Genomic DNA, 12,686 nt, shown 5'->3' with positions numbered 1-12,686 from the left:
TTCATTACAAAGGTGATAAAAACATAGCTGTAATTTGAGAATTTTGAAAAGTTTGTGACCTGACCTCATCCTTGACTTGTTCAGGTTTGACAATCGTCGGTCGCTACCTTATCTTCCCCTAATCGAGCGGATTAACAAATACACGCCGTAGGCTATTGTATTCAGTACTCTCAAACAACAGCACAACAATACAAAACAGTTCCAGATCAGATCGTTCGCGCTGGCCAAACGCGCGATCGATCTTCTTAACCTGAAGATTACCACTACACCCGTGACTTGCAACACCACGCGTGAGATAATTTTATTATCTCTTCCCTGACCAACCAAGGGGAACTGCACATAATCTTGACCATATCAATTTGTACCAAATATCACCACTTACAACTGACCGCGAGGAGGAACCCTGTGGCCGATCTACCATTTCTCTTTATGGCACCGAATTCCGCTCACGCTCTCAAAACGATCAGCACGAAGGGTCACCAAGACTTGACCGTCAGACCTGATAAAACTCTTGACCCAATCTGCGACCACTATCAGTGGTTGGTTAATTATCAAGCAGGCGATACCGTACGAGCGTAAAAACAAAAGTGTTCAACACCAAAGTGCTACAGAAGTAATTTTGTGAAATTTCATCATTAATTGCGCCTGACCAACGTAAGCTGGTGATCCCGCTGTACTAGTGGTTTGTTCTAACAAGAATATTTCTCCAGGACGCAGCACAAAGGCTGATTTCTGGGATCTAGTGACGCGTTAACCCAAGAAGCGCAGTTGCGAGCAGGTCTGATAGAGCAATCAAAGCTTAGTGAAAATGACTAAAATGGTTCTTATTCCTTGCGTTTAGAGCGAGGTCAAGTGAGGCTAGGCTGCGGCCGGAGCCGTACACCACACAGCCCGTCTACGTCTACAAAATGGCTGGGCCGCGTGTGAGGATGCTGTAAACCCTGATCGGGTAAAGAGATCGGTAAGAGTCGAGCAAAATGGTGGATTTGAGGGTCAAAGTGTGCATTGTGTGATACTAAGGGTGTTTTTCTTGGACCTGGTGCAGGCCCTTCTTCTTTCTTCTTGTATTATTCCCACCATACAATGGTCCTGCACAAACAAACTTCTGATGGACGTCGCCGGAACGGATGTCCGCCGAACTGGAGACGCCGGTTGGCACGCGAGCGCCCTCGAGGCCGATCGAAGGCCGGGCTGACGCGGTTGCCAGGCTGCCGTGGACGCTGGGATGCCGAGGATTCCCGGCTGCCGTTGAAGCTGGGTTGCCATGGGTGCCGGAAGTGGCACAAAGGCGGCGCACACCTTCGTGGGATACACTTTCACACTACTCTGACACTCACACACCTTAGATTTAACCATGAATCCTTAGATTTAGTTTTGGCCGGCGCATTCGCCTTCTTTTTTTGGCCGGTTTTTGGCATATTGCCCCATTTTCACGATGATCATCCAAAAAGTTGAATATATTTGATTACAAAAGCGCTGAATTTTTCCTATTTCTTAAATAAAATTGCCGCAAGGCGGCGTGATGAGTTCTAACAGTAATTGTGATTTGTATTTTCTAATTTTTTCGGTTTTGGGCGATGACAAGGGGTGAATTTCGAAGGATCTCCAACCAGCGAACGCGAACCTCTCCAACTCGGGGCTGTGGATAAGGAGCAGCGCAATTCTGGTGAGTTGGTAATTCTTTTGTTGTACAGTATTCATGCTTCATATTGGTTAGCTGGTGACAAGTTTTTGAAAATAATTAAATTTTTATATCACCTTTATAAATATTTTATGATGAAACAGAAATTAATACTTTGATATTTAGCTGAAAGGAGATTTTTGATATTTAGCTAAACGGAGTTTCAAACGATCCAAAATATATTTTCTTATATTTTTCTTAAGATCCATATTTTTTTTTGTATTAACAATTTGCGAATATAAAAATAGATGTCAATATAATATAAGGCCAAACATGTGGTTTCCAAGATAAAAACTAAAACTTTTCAAAATATCGACTTTCATGAATGGCAATAAAAACTTGTCCTTTGTTACTAAGCACAAATATTTTTCAATTCTTTGACAAATATGAAACTAGTCCGTTTTGAAATTAAATTCTTCAATATTTTTGATTTGCTCAAGAGCGAAATATGAAACATTGTTTCTTAAGGAAATTATAATTCTACTATCTTATTATATAAAAAAAAATCGGTAAACAGACAACTTACTAACTTTTTTTTATATTTATGAAAAGTTTGTAACGTTTTTTACGTTTTAAATAAAAAAACAATAATAAATTTTATTAGCGATTTGAGTTTAGCACAATTCAGTAAATTGTAGTTTTCAAATTAATTTTCGATGAACTTTGCAAAAATACGGGTAATTATTTTCAATATTTTTGTTATGATTTAGTTATTTATGAAAAAATACATGTCATGGAATTTACACCTGCCCAGTTGTTAAACATTCATTAGATTTCAGATTATTTAAATATTTAAGCAAAAAAAAAAGCTTTTTGCAATATTGCATATCGGAATTTTACTAAAATTCAAAATATTTTAAATCGTGCCATATATCATTTTGAACGCAGGAAAGGCTTCATTCATAAAATACGTCACGCTAAAATCAGCCAACATTCACCGCCTCGCCCCCTTTGTCACGCTTTTCCTATACTTGTAACACGCAATGTCACACTGTTCCCTATAGTGTGACATACTTTACGGATGACGCCAAAATACATTTCAAATTGTTTTCAGTTGACAAGAATTCTTTTTCCGTTAAAATCTAGAAGGCTTTTTGAAAAAAATAAATTAATAAAAAATAGGGGAACTATACCCTTTTTCAGCCTATCAGCACTTTGCTCATTAATTACAGCTTGCATAAAGTGTTTTTGACTGTTCCAAATCAACAAATAGCTCAAATAAAGTGAGCAAGCAACTTTCCCCTACGTCCCGTGTTGCAAACTCTTTTGTAGCCCAAAACAGAGTGTTCCAAAATTATGTTGATTTAGGAATTTAAATATATTTAAATGTTTGTAAAGTAAACCTCGGTGTGCCAGGTTCTGGTTGATGTGCATCGTTAGAGAAATAGATTTAAACAGTTAAGTAAAGTTGGCATAATCTAAAATGTTGAGTTATACTGAATCAATTAAAAATAATATTTTGTGATTCTTCTAGTTATCTTAAGAAATGGTTTTTTTTCGTAAAATATGTTTAAGAAGAGCTGGGAATGCATTGCATCTTTACTCCCACCATTTAACCTTAAAATTTCCCTATTTCAAGCATTATCACCACTCCCAAACCTTTAATGGTGCGTGGAAAATTTGCTTCGGCTGAACTAATGTTACCAAACCTACTTCACTCTCGTACCACCCACAAATGCCCAAAGTTTGCCCGGCAAAATTGGCATTTCCCTTGAATGGCTCGTTTCCCCTTAATTTTCCGACACCCCAACCTCTCCCTCAAACAACTTCCAATTATTGAGGCGTTTAGCGCGCACACACACACAGATCATTGAGAGCTCGGAAATCGACGTTTGGGACTAATTTGGCTCTGGCAAACTGTTTATCGGTGTAAAGTACAAGTTAATATAGCAATAATTTTCAATTTTCATCATCAAAGGTGCTGGTGGCGGTGGTGACTCCAAGGGTGGGGAGGCTAAATATTTAGAGAGGTTTGCTAATTATGCAAATGGGAGTTGTTTTCTGCAGAAATGGGTGTCCCATTCGGGCGTCGGGCAATATGGTCTAAATGAGCCTTTTGAACTTTTCGTCGATTAAGCCGTGTCTAACTCAATTTGTTTGCCAGTAATTATGTACTTTAATTCGAAATTGATGGTGTGTCTTTCCCAATGACGCAAAACCAAGCAATCAGCTTTATATCAGCTTTATATTAAAGGGCACGCTGTGGTACGTTTGCATCGTTTGAAATCGCTAAAATAAAAAAAAAACGAGATCCATTGGAATGTTTTGAAGTGGCCACATTTTTCGACTGTGACTCCACCATCAAACTAGTGGCACAAACCCACTCTTTCAAAAAAAAAGTGCACTTTGGATGCATTCCGTTGCACACACACACACAAACACACGAAACAGCTCGTGCATAAAATTGTTGCTCCCAAATTGCGTAGCTTTGGCTCGAGTCCCCCCGAATGAATAAAAACGGTTGCGCGCGTACCCAGTTTAGGTGCCTTTCGAAATTCCAGCTGTTTTTTTTGCTTCACGGTATGTTAGTTTAAAATTTAGACCATCCAGCGGAATGTGAACTGGAACTAAGCGATGAGTGCATTCGCTGGAAGAGGACGTTGTTGATGCTTGGTAGAATAGTCATCTAAATTGCAATGCATTTTAGAAACTTTTTACTTACACCCAGAACTGGGCAACGGCATACGAGAGGATAAAGGACACGATTCGGTAGTAAAATGGTACTGTGTGCGGACGGAGAGGATAAATCCCGAAATTATCGAGAGTACTTTACTCATGGTTCATTTTCCAAAAAAGTTCATCTATAAAAAAAAAGTACCGGTACCGAGACTCGAACCCAAGACCTTCGGCATATTGCCTTTGCCGTATGGGCCACCATGGTTCGGTGACTAAGTGGCGGTCGTTTGTCCATATAAGCCACTCCTAGGATGAACTGTTCCAATGAACGAATGAACACGCGAGAGGACTATACTCTCGCAATATAGCACTTTCCTCACGTTTCTTTTCGTGAGGACTATCCCCTCGTTCTTTAACTTTGGGTGTAGATATAAAGCAGATTGGGGCAGCATAAGAGTCAGTTTCCATAAACGGTTTTATTCATTCTGCTTCATGCTTCGATTTAGATCCAAGTACAGAGTTTTTACATTGAATTTACCTTATAGAGAAAAAATGGTACATTAAACAAGTAGGTATCCAATAGAGTTATTGTCTGAAAAGGAAAGAAAACAAAAAAAAGTTATTCATTTTATTTTTTTTTATTTTTATTTTTTTTATTTTTTTTTATTTTTTTTTTTTTGTAAGCTCCCAATGTTTCGAATTGAAGATTTCGTGCATTGAACTGTTAACACAGTTCAATGCACGAAATTTTTGTTCGTTATCTTCAATAGTTTCTTAAATTACTCAATAATTCAACACATTTTTGTATTTTGCAGTTTTGTAATATTTTAAATTTTTGTCAGTGTAGGATATTATCCATATTTACCCTTCTCTTTGAAAATAAGAGGCCGGATGAGCATTTTGACAGCTGGCACGTTTTTGCAAATTTTGAGCCAACAGGTAAATTTCTACAAAACTCAAAGTGTAAAACAATAGCTGACCTCCCCAGCAGCCTTTCAACACTGTGGGATTTGTTGAATAATTGTCTGATCTTTTGGAACATGCAAAATTGTACCAGCTTTTGAAATGCGTATGCGCCCTTTTCACATGTTGCTTCAGACTTTTATTTATTCAAGTTCAAAAAAGAATCCTAAGCTATATATAGATATATCAAAAACATTGAAACTTTGTTCATTGCGTAGGAGTAATCTGAATGATGTCTATGGCAAGGCTTATGTTCTTTTTTTAAATGTTTTACATTCAAGGTAAAGCAATCAATAATTTTCAGAAAAAAATGATCATAACTCAGTATTTAGTTCAATTTAACGATTTTTCGAAATCACGATTTGCGAAATGAATCAGCAGATGCCGGTTGTATTCTTCTTGAAGTCCCTGAAAGAATTTTTGATCTAAATCAAATATGTTCCAAAAGTTAAACAATTATGTGAGGCAATTTTTAATGATAATTTTCATAGCTTTAGAATTTTGTGAAAATATTGTAAATTAAGCAAAATTGTTATCGTCTTAGGAAAAATCATGGAATTTAACACCTTAAAAAGTTAAAAAAATGTTGGTTATTTGGTAAAATTATATTTATTCATTACGAAAATTACACAAAACATCCAAAACGTTTTTATACGAAAAAAAATAATCATAGGCTATTTGACCTTAAGTTGACTCATTTTTTTTCTTCTGCTCTCTGAGAATAATTTTATAGTTTCTCGAAGAAGAGTTTATTTTATTTGTTTTTTTTTTTTTCATTTATAGCATTTAATTTATCAATTTAATCGTGAAAACGTAGATAAATGTTTTTGAGAACATTAAGAAACAAAATTCATTTCTAGTGTTTGGCAAAATGAAGGGTTCTTTCCCGACATTTAACGGGGTTCGTCGATATATTTCGTCGGGGGGTCTAGAGCTCAATCCTACAGAATTTTTCTTCAGAAAAGTCGCTAAAATTCGATTTATTCTTATACATTCTCATCTAATTTCTTTTGAACATGCCTTGAGAGATTCTAAATTACATATGAACAATTCTCTACCAAACTCTACCGAGATATCTTGATATAATTTAGGAGACAAAAACCCATAACTTTTGAGCCATAGATAAACATGGTAAAAAAATCTGCCGCCGAGTTATGATTTTAAGAAAAAATAGTGATTTCTGGATTAAATCTAAATTTTATGCAAAAACCGGCTAAATACCGGCTCCGTGGCTTAATGGTTGCGGCTTCTGCCTCGAATGCAGAAGGTTCAGGGATCAAATCCCGGTCGGTTCCCTTGAAATTTGGAATCAGGAATTGAACTTTAAATATGAACAAAAAACCTTTAGGTGGGTGGGATTCGAACTCACACCCTTTGGATTGATGGTCTGGGACGCTAACCAGTCTGCCATCATGGAGTTAATGCTCTAGAACTGAATTGATCCGTAGTGGCGAAATAATGTCACAAGGTATAACATATCAATCCATTATATAACTACTAACACCGTCTCAAAACAGCCCAGGGCCATCTCATATACTCATGAACTGGACGAGGGAGTCGTGGATTGCCTGGCCCGAGTCATCTGCATTACCGATCTTTGTCCGTACAATTTCAGAAGAAATCGTTAGCCAGAGAAAGGTATTCGCTTCAAAGGTTCTTGAGATATATGGTGGTTACTAACCGAACCGTCTCAGTTGAAATATACTGTGGTCATGGCCAAGTCCTGCCAAGGCGGGGGTTCAAATACATACATACATACATACATAAATCTAAATTTTATGCAAAAACAATTTTTTTTAAACGTAATTTGTTTATGTAAAATTGAATTTCCAATCGAAATGTACTTTACAGATTTTTTGATAAAGGGCTCCGTTTTCAAGATTTAGCCACCGAAAGTTTGATTAAAGCAAAATATTTGCAGTTTTTCGATTTTTTTAAAATAGTGACCATGAGTGACCATTTCTAAAAATATATGTTTTAAAGTTCAGAAAATTTGCTATAAAATTGTCTAAGAGACATTGATGATTGGATCTCGGGTTGCTGAGATGCAGCCACTTTAAGAAAAATAAACACAAAATTGAAGTTTATTAAGTCTCACCAAAATAACCCACCATTTTCTAATGTCGATATCTTAGCTACAAATGGTCCGATTTTCAATGTTAAAACATGATACATACGTGAAATATTACGATCTTAAAAAAAAAATTGAAAAAAATTCAATCAAGACTAGCATTTTCAAATGGGCGTAATATTGAATGTATGGGCCTTTTAAAATGGCCTTTCTAAAATGTATAGCATGAAGGGTTTTTTTTTCACAAAAACCAGGGGGTCTTTCGAAGTTTAGATAAAATCGTTTTTAAGCATAACTTTTGAAGTTCTTTTCTTAACTTCATAATATTGACTAGGGTCTTGTGGGACCCCGAGGCGGATCAATTGAAACGGTCCAAATCGGTTCAGCCAGTGGAGCCTAACATTTCAAAAGGGCACAAAACTTTTGTAAACAATAATGAATCCCTTTCGCTCAAATGACAGTTTGCGTAAAGTGTGAGAGGGATACACTCTGAGATAAGATTTGTTCAGAACTTGATTCTGCGTCGATGGGTATACGTGAAGGTAGGTCTGCGAGGTCTAATAAAGAATTTCACTTTCAAGTGATTTTATAGCATTTTCTCATTGAAGTGAGAAGGAAAAACCCCAAAATCCTGACTGGAAACCACAATACGACCGAAAAAAACATTTTCTTTGCACAATTTGTCAGCATGAACACATGAAGCATGAACATAAAACACTGGCAAACTTAACTTAAAGTATTTCATTATCAAGCTATTGATTACCCAAAAGGTTTTTATCCATGACAATTTGAAACATTTTCGAATCGACCAGATTGTAGAGAACTGTTTTCAGAACAATTTTCCTAAAAAAAATCTTTTTTGATTCAATATAAGCAGTCATCTGCCTATTAGTAAGTCCCAAACAGGGTTGTTAAAATATCAAAATATCACCTCTCAGCAACTACAATTATCTCGCCTGAATATTAATGCCTCAAATACAACTGCTCTTCTCTCTTCATTGAAACTCTCAGCGCCGAACATAGCCGAACACGTTTTTGTGTTTACCCACTCGCGACTGACATTTTCCTTTTCTCTCTCATTCTCGCTTCCACGATCATCCTACCGCAACATCGTTTAACCACAAAAGCTGCCACAAAACCAATTAGGCAAACGCAGTTTGAAGGGGCGTCATGCGTGGTCAGCTCCTAATCGCCATCTCGCGTTCTCTCATTGCAGTTTTCGGAGATGTTGAGAGACTAAGCGGTGAGAGCGCATAGTCGAGGAAAAGGGAAGGAGTGATAGAGAGAGAATGACATCGCTGGGAATCACGAGACACAAGAAAAGATCTCACAAGCTATAGTGACGGCCGCTATACTCTCGGATATTTTTGGTGCAGAGATAATCTATTGATAGCTTTTCTATCACTCTTTTGCAACACTGGTCCCAAAAAAGGCTATGTTGCGGAAAATTTTGGTCTAACCCGGATTTCGATGGGTTTTTACCTTACACCCAACCGGCGGTCGCATGATTTTGATGCATGGCAGCATGAAAGTATATCAGAATCTGCATGAAAACTGTCCTCATGCATTTTTTGCGATATAGGGGTATGACATTTTTGCCCGTTACCGACAATTATCGACATTACCGACGGCAGATTGATTGTATTGCAGAAAAAAAACCTTAACAGAACGAGGATTGAACCATCAACTTCTAGGTTGCTACCACGCTACCACCGCGCCATGGACGCTTGATGAATGGTGCGGGACAGAGCGCGAACATAATGTTCTCTCTAGATTGTTGCTCATGGACGCGCCAGCATTCTATGTGTTGGTGAGAACTGCAGATCGCTGACGTGTTTACACGCGGGCAAAAATGATCTATGGGCTTGCTGCAAAAAATGTAATAAAATAGAACATTTTCTGCAGCAAATTCACTGTTGCAGATTTTGAGATATATTTTTCGTTTGGGTGTAGGAACAATGTATTCAAACCGTCATCAGGGGTGACATTGGGTCTTTTGTTAAAATTGCACCGTATATCACTTTAAATCATAGTTAAGAGTCCTACCAATGATGTTCTGTATTCATAAGGATCCAGAAAGCTTACGTCACATAGTCAAATCAATGAAAACTATCGATTTTGCTTGTAAATTGCTGTTAAATACAATGCAAAAGGTTTGAAAACATATAAAATGCTGGCAGTAGCTGAAACAGTGCACAGTGGTGCAAGAGATCTTGGCACTGAAGTAACAAAACATAAATGTTAAAAAAAAGCAAAATTGTTCATAAAATTGTTACCTACATGATGATGGTATTAGTTTTTGCTCAAATTTTTTTTAGGTGGATTTTTGAGAGAAACTCGAAAAAAAACCAGGCAAAAAATTCATTTTTTTCAACTTTAACATGATGCTAATACAAAATACAACTTCCTGGATCCATATGAGTTCGTAACATTATTGGTAGAACACCTTACTATGATTTGAAGTGAAATACGGGGCAATTTTAACGCAATTTAAGGGTTTTTGAACAAAATATGATTTTTTATGAAAACAGACCATTTTCAGTAAATCGCAAATCGCGAGTTCTAAGCGATTTTTCGTTGTATGAAAACATTGTTCCTGAAGGAAAAAACTATCGAAATCCGGGTGAGCCCGAATATTTCCGCCACATTGCCTTTTAATGTGACACACTAATGCCTAACACACACACTAATGATAAACATCGCCTACTCAAATATTTGTCATAATGTTAACATATAGTTGATACATGAAAATTGTACATAGTTTTGTTGAATTACAATGAAATTGTTTTATTATGTTTAAACTAAAATATCAATCAGAGTGTAACGAAATCCGAGACCTCAAATTTTTGTTATGTATTGGAAGAGCATCATGACCCTTATTATTGGTGAAAAAGTGACTAGATTGAAGAGGGACAGGCAAATATGTAATCCTAAATTAAGAACTTTTGCAAAATAAAGTTAACAATAATCATGTTAAAATATTTGCAAAATTTATTCAAATTACTACCTGCTCGTATTTATTTTAGGCGAAATACTGCAATAAAATTTATAAAAATATAAATAAAAGTGTGTGTCAACTGAGCCTGCTAGTCGAAATCCTAACAATGAAAACTTTTGACACAGCATAACTTAGAATGGGCGGAAAACTTTCTCGTTTTCCCATTGCTCAAAACAGTTCCCTCTTAACTGACCAACTTTCGCCAGTCCACCGACAGCAAACATTAATTCAATCACGATCCGATCGAACGACCCCACCCGATTCCCACACCCCATCCACATTCGAGACAACCCCGCAGAAGGGTAAACTGTAACTACTGAAACAAGTTTGGTGAAGCATGCATAAATTACAAATCGTTCCCATTTGTACCGCGCTTCCTGCTGCTGGCTTGTGTGCCCATCCCAAATCGGGTAACCCGGAACGTCCCGACAAACATAGCACAACGGTGCAGGGAAAACCCCCTCGAATGATGGAGGCAAATTTCACAAAATTTAATTGAAAGCAAATATCAATTACATTTTACAGGAATCGGTTGGCTTGGGAATTGCAGTGATTGTCAACCAGGAAGATTTTGTTTTTGTTCAATTTTTATAGTGATGGCATGAATTTTTGGGGAAGATATGATTTCATTCGGAAGAACAACACTAGAATTCGTGGAATTGTTTGCAACTTTGAAGAATAGATTTTTATTTAAGAGTTTCCATGATGTACGATTTCACTTAAAAGTTTTTAAGCAAAATATGACTAAACAAATTTTGATAATTAAATTTGTGGTAGATTCTCAAAAAAAGTTGGGCAACCTGAGAAAATCAGCTACATGTTAAAAGATTAAAATACCAACAATTGACCATTTTATCGTCGCCGTGGTAGCCTAGGCATCTGCAAAAACACGATCCATTAAAATAATTAAAAACTAACATGAATTTATTGGTCCACCGGAGATAGGTGGACCGCCACCCTCTCGAAGCATCCCACTGCCCACAATGGATACCGATGCAAATCACAACTGGAAGGGATTTTCCGGTCTGCCCCTCTTCCCCCAGTATTTGCTTGGACTCCAATTAGTGCCGATGTGCAACAATTTATTTTAGCTGATGTGATGCAATCGAACTGTGGGCACGCGCGCGCTCAAATGTATTTTGCTGTCTGCATTTTAACAATTTCTTTGCCGAAGCATTACAAACCGACCGAGCTGTGTTGCAACAACATTGCACATTTAATTAAATTTGAGACCCTTCCCCCAACCAAGGGGCCTATGGGGCCGTGCCATCAGCGAAATTGCTGGTTATATTACACACAGGATGTTGAGCTTGCAAGTTTTTTTTTGTGTAATGTTTTGTTACAATTTTGTTTGGACTTTTGACCCGTTCTGGTTCGGTGCGATATGGATGATTGGGCTGCAGTTTAAACTTAAAACAAAAAATGTTTTTGAAGATTTTTTTTTAAACTCGAATTTGTTTTTTAAGGCGGAGAAACCTCTTCTATTGTTATGCTTAAGGCTACCAACTGAACGGATTTTTTCTTACCGTACGGATTTTCGACCCTTTTCAGGGATTTCAACAGGTCGGAATTTTTCGCAGAATACAATTTTTTGCGAAATTTCAACATATTTGATCGAATTTATTTCCGTTTTTGATTAGGCCAAAGCTTTTGCTTGTAAGACATTTTATTTAACTGTCAGTTTGATTTTGAAGAGATAAGTTTTTTAGTTTGACTATCAGTAATTGTTCTTTTCAGATTCCTTACAAAACAAATTTATACGATAAAAGATTCAAATGCTTTCTAAAGCATGTGAAAACCTGTGACCATTTGAATCAGCAAATTTAGAGTCTTTTATGTCCTTTAAGAGCGAGTCTACGAGCAAAGCATACCCATCTCGCATCGACCTCACCAATCTGCCTGAAATTTTCAGGGGTTGTTTGTACATATAAAACTAGCATCTGGCCAAAATATGAGCACTCTAGCTCAACGGGAAGTGGGGCAAATCGGGACACAAAGTTTGAAGGTTCAAAAACGTCAAAAATCTTAAAAAGGCTATAATTTAGGCAAAATTTAATTTATTTTCAAAATTCAAAATGCATCTGAAAGGGCTTTAAAAATGCAACAAAATGCAGGATAGAGCATCCCAATTGGTTAAATCTAAAGGGAGCTATTGGCATTTTAGTGAAAAAATAGCATAATTTTCAAACTCAAATAAAAAAGTGTTCCATCCAGATATCAACTCGGATCGACCTGCAGCTTGTAGGGGACATCTGGGACTACCATCTGAGACAGAGAACGCTTTGGGTAAGGCAGTTTAACATATTAAATAGACACTTTTACTTTTAGTGAATTTTTTGGTTGTACATTTTTGCTCG

At 36.9% G+C, this 12,686-nt stretch overlaps 1 long non-coding RNA gene across 1 annotated transcript; it reads left to right on the top strand.

Moving 5' to 3' along the window:
• The first annotated feature begins 504 nt into the window (after positions 1-504).
• LOC6052844 lies at positions 505-1,533 on the top strand. Its single transcript, XR_005277216.1, has 4 exons — positions 505-654; positions 711-778; positions 842-961; positions 1,046-1,533. It is a non-coding gene; the product is annotated as an uncharacterized LOC6052844 (long non-coding RNA).
• The last annotated feature ends 11,153 nt before the right edge of the window (positions 1,534-12,686 follow it).

This window comes from Culex quinquefasciatus, chromosome 2 (genome assembly GCF_015732765.1).
Source record: "Culex quinquefasciatus strain JHB chromosome 2, VPISU_Cqui_1.0_pri_paternal, whole genome shotgun sequence".
NCBI lineage: Eukaryota > Metazoa > Arthropoda > Insecta > Diptera > Culicidae > Culex > Culex quinquefasciatus.
The sequence above is the reverse complement of the archived record's forward strand: the minus strand, read 5'-3'. Positions and strand labels throughout refer to the sequence as shown.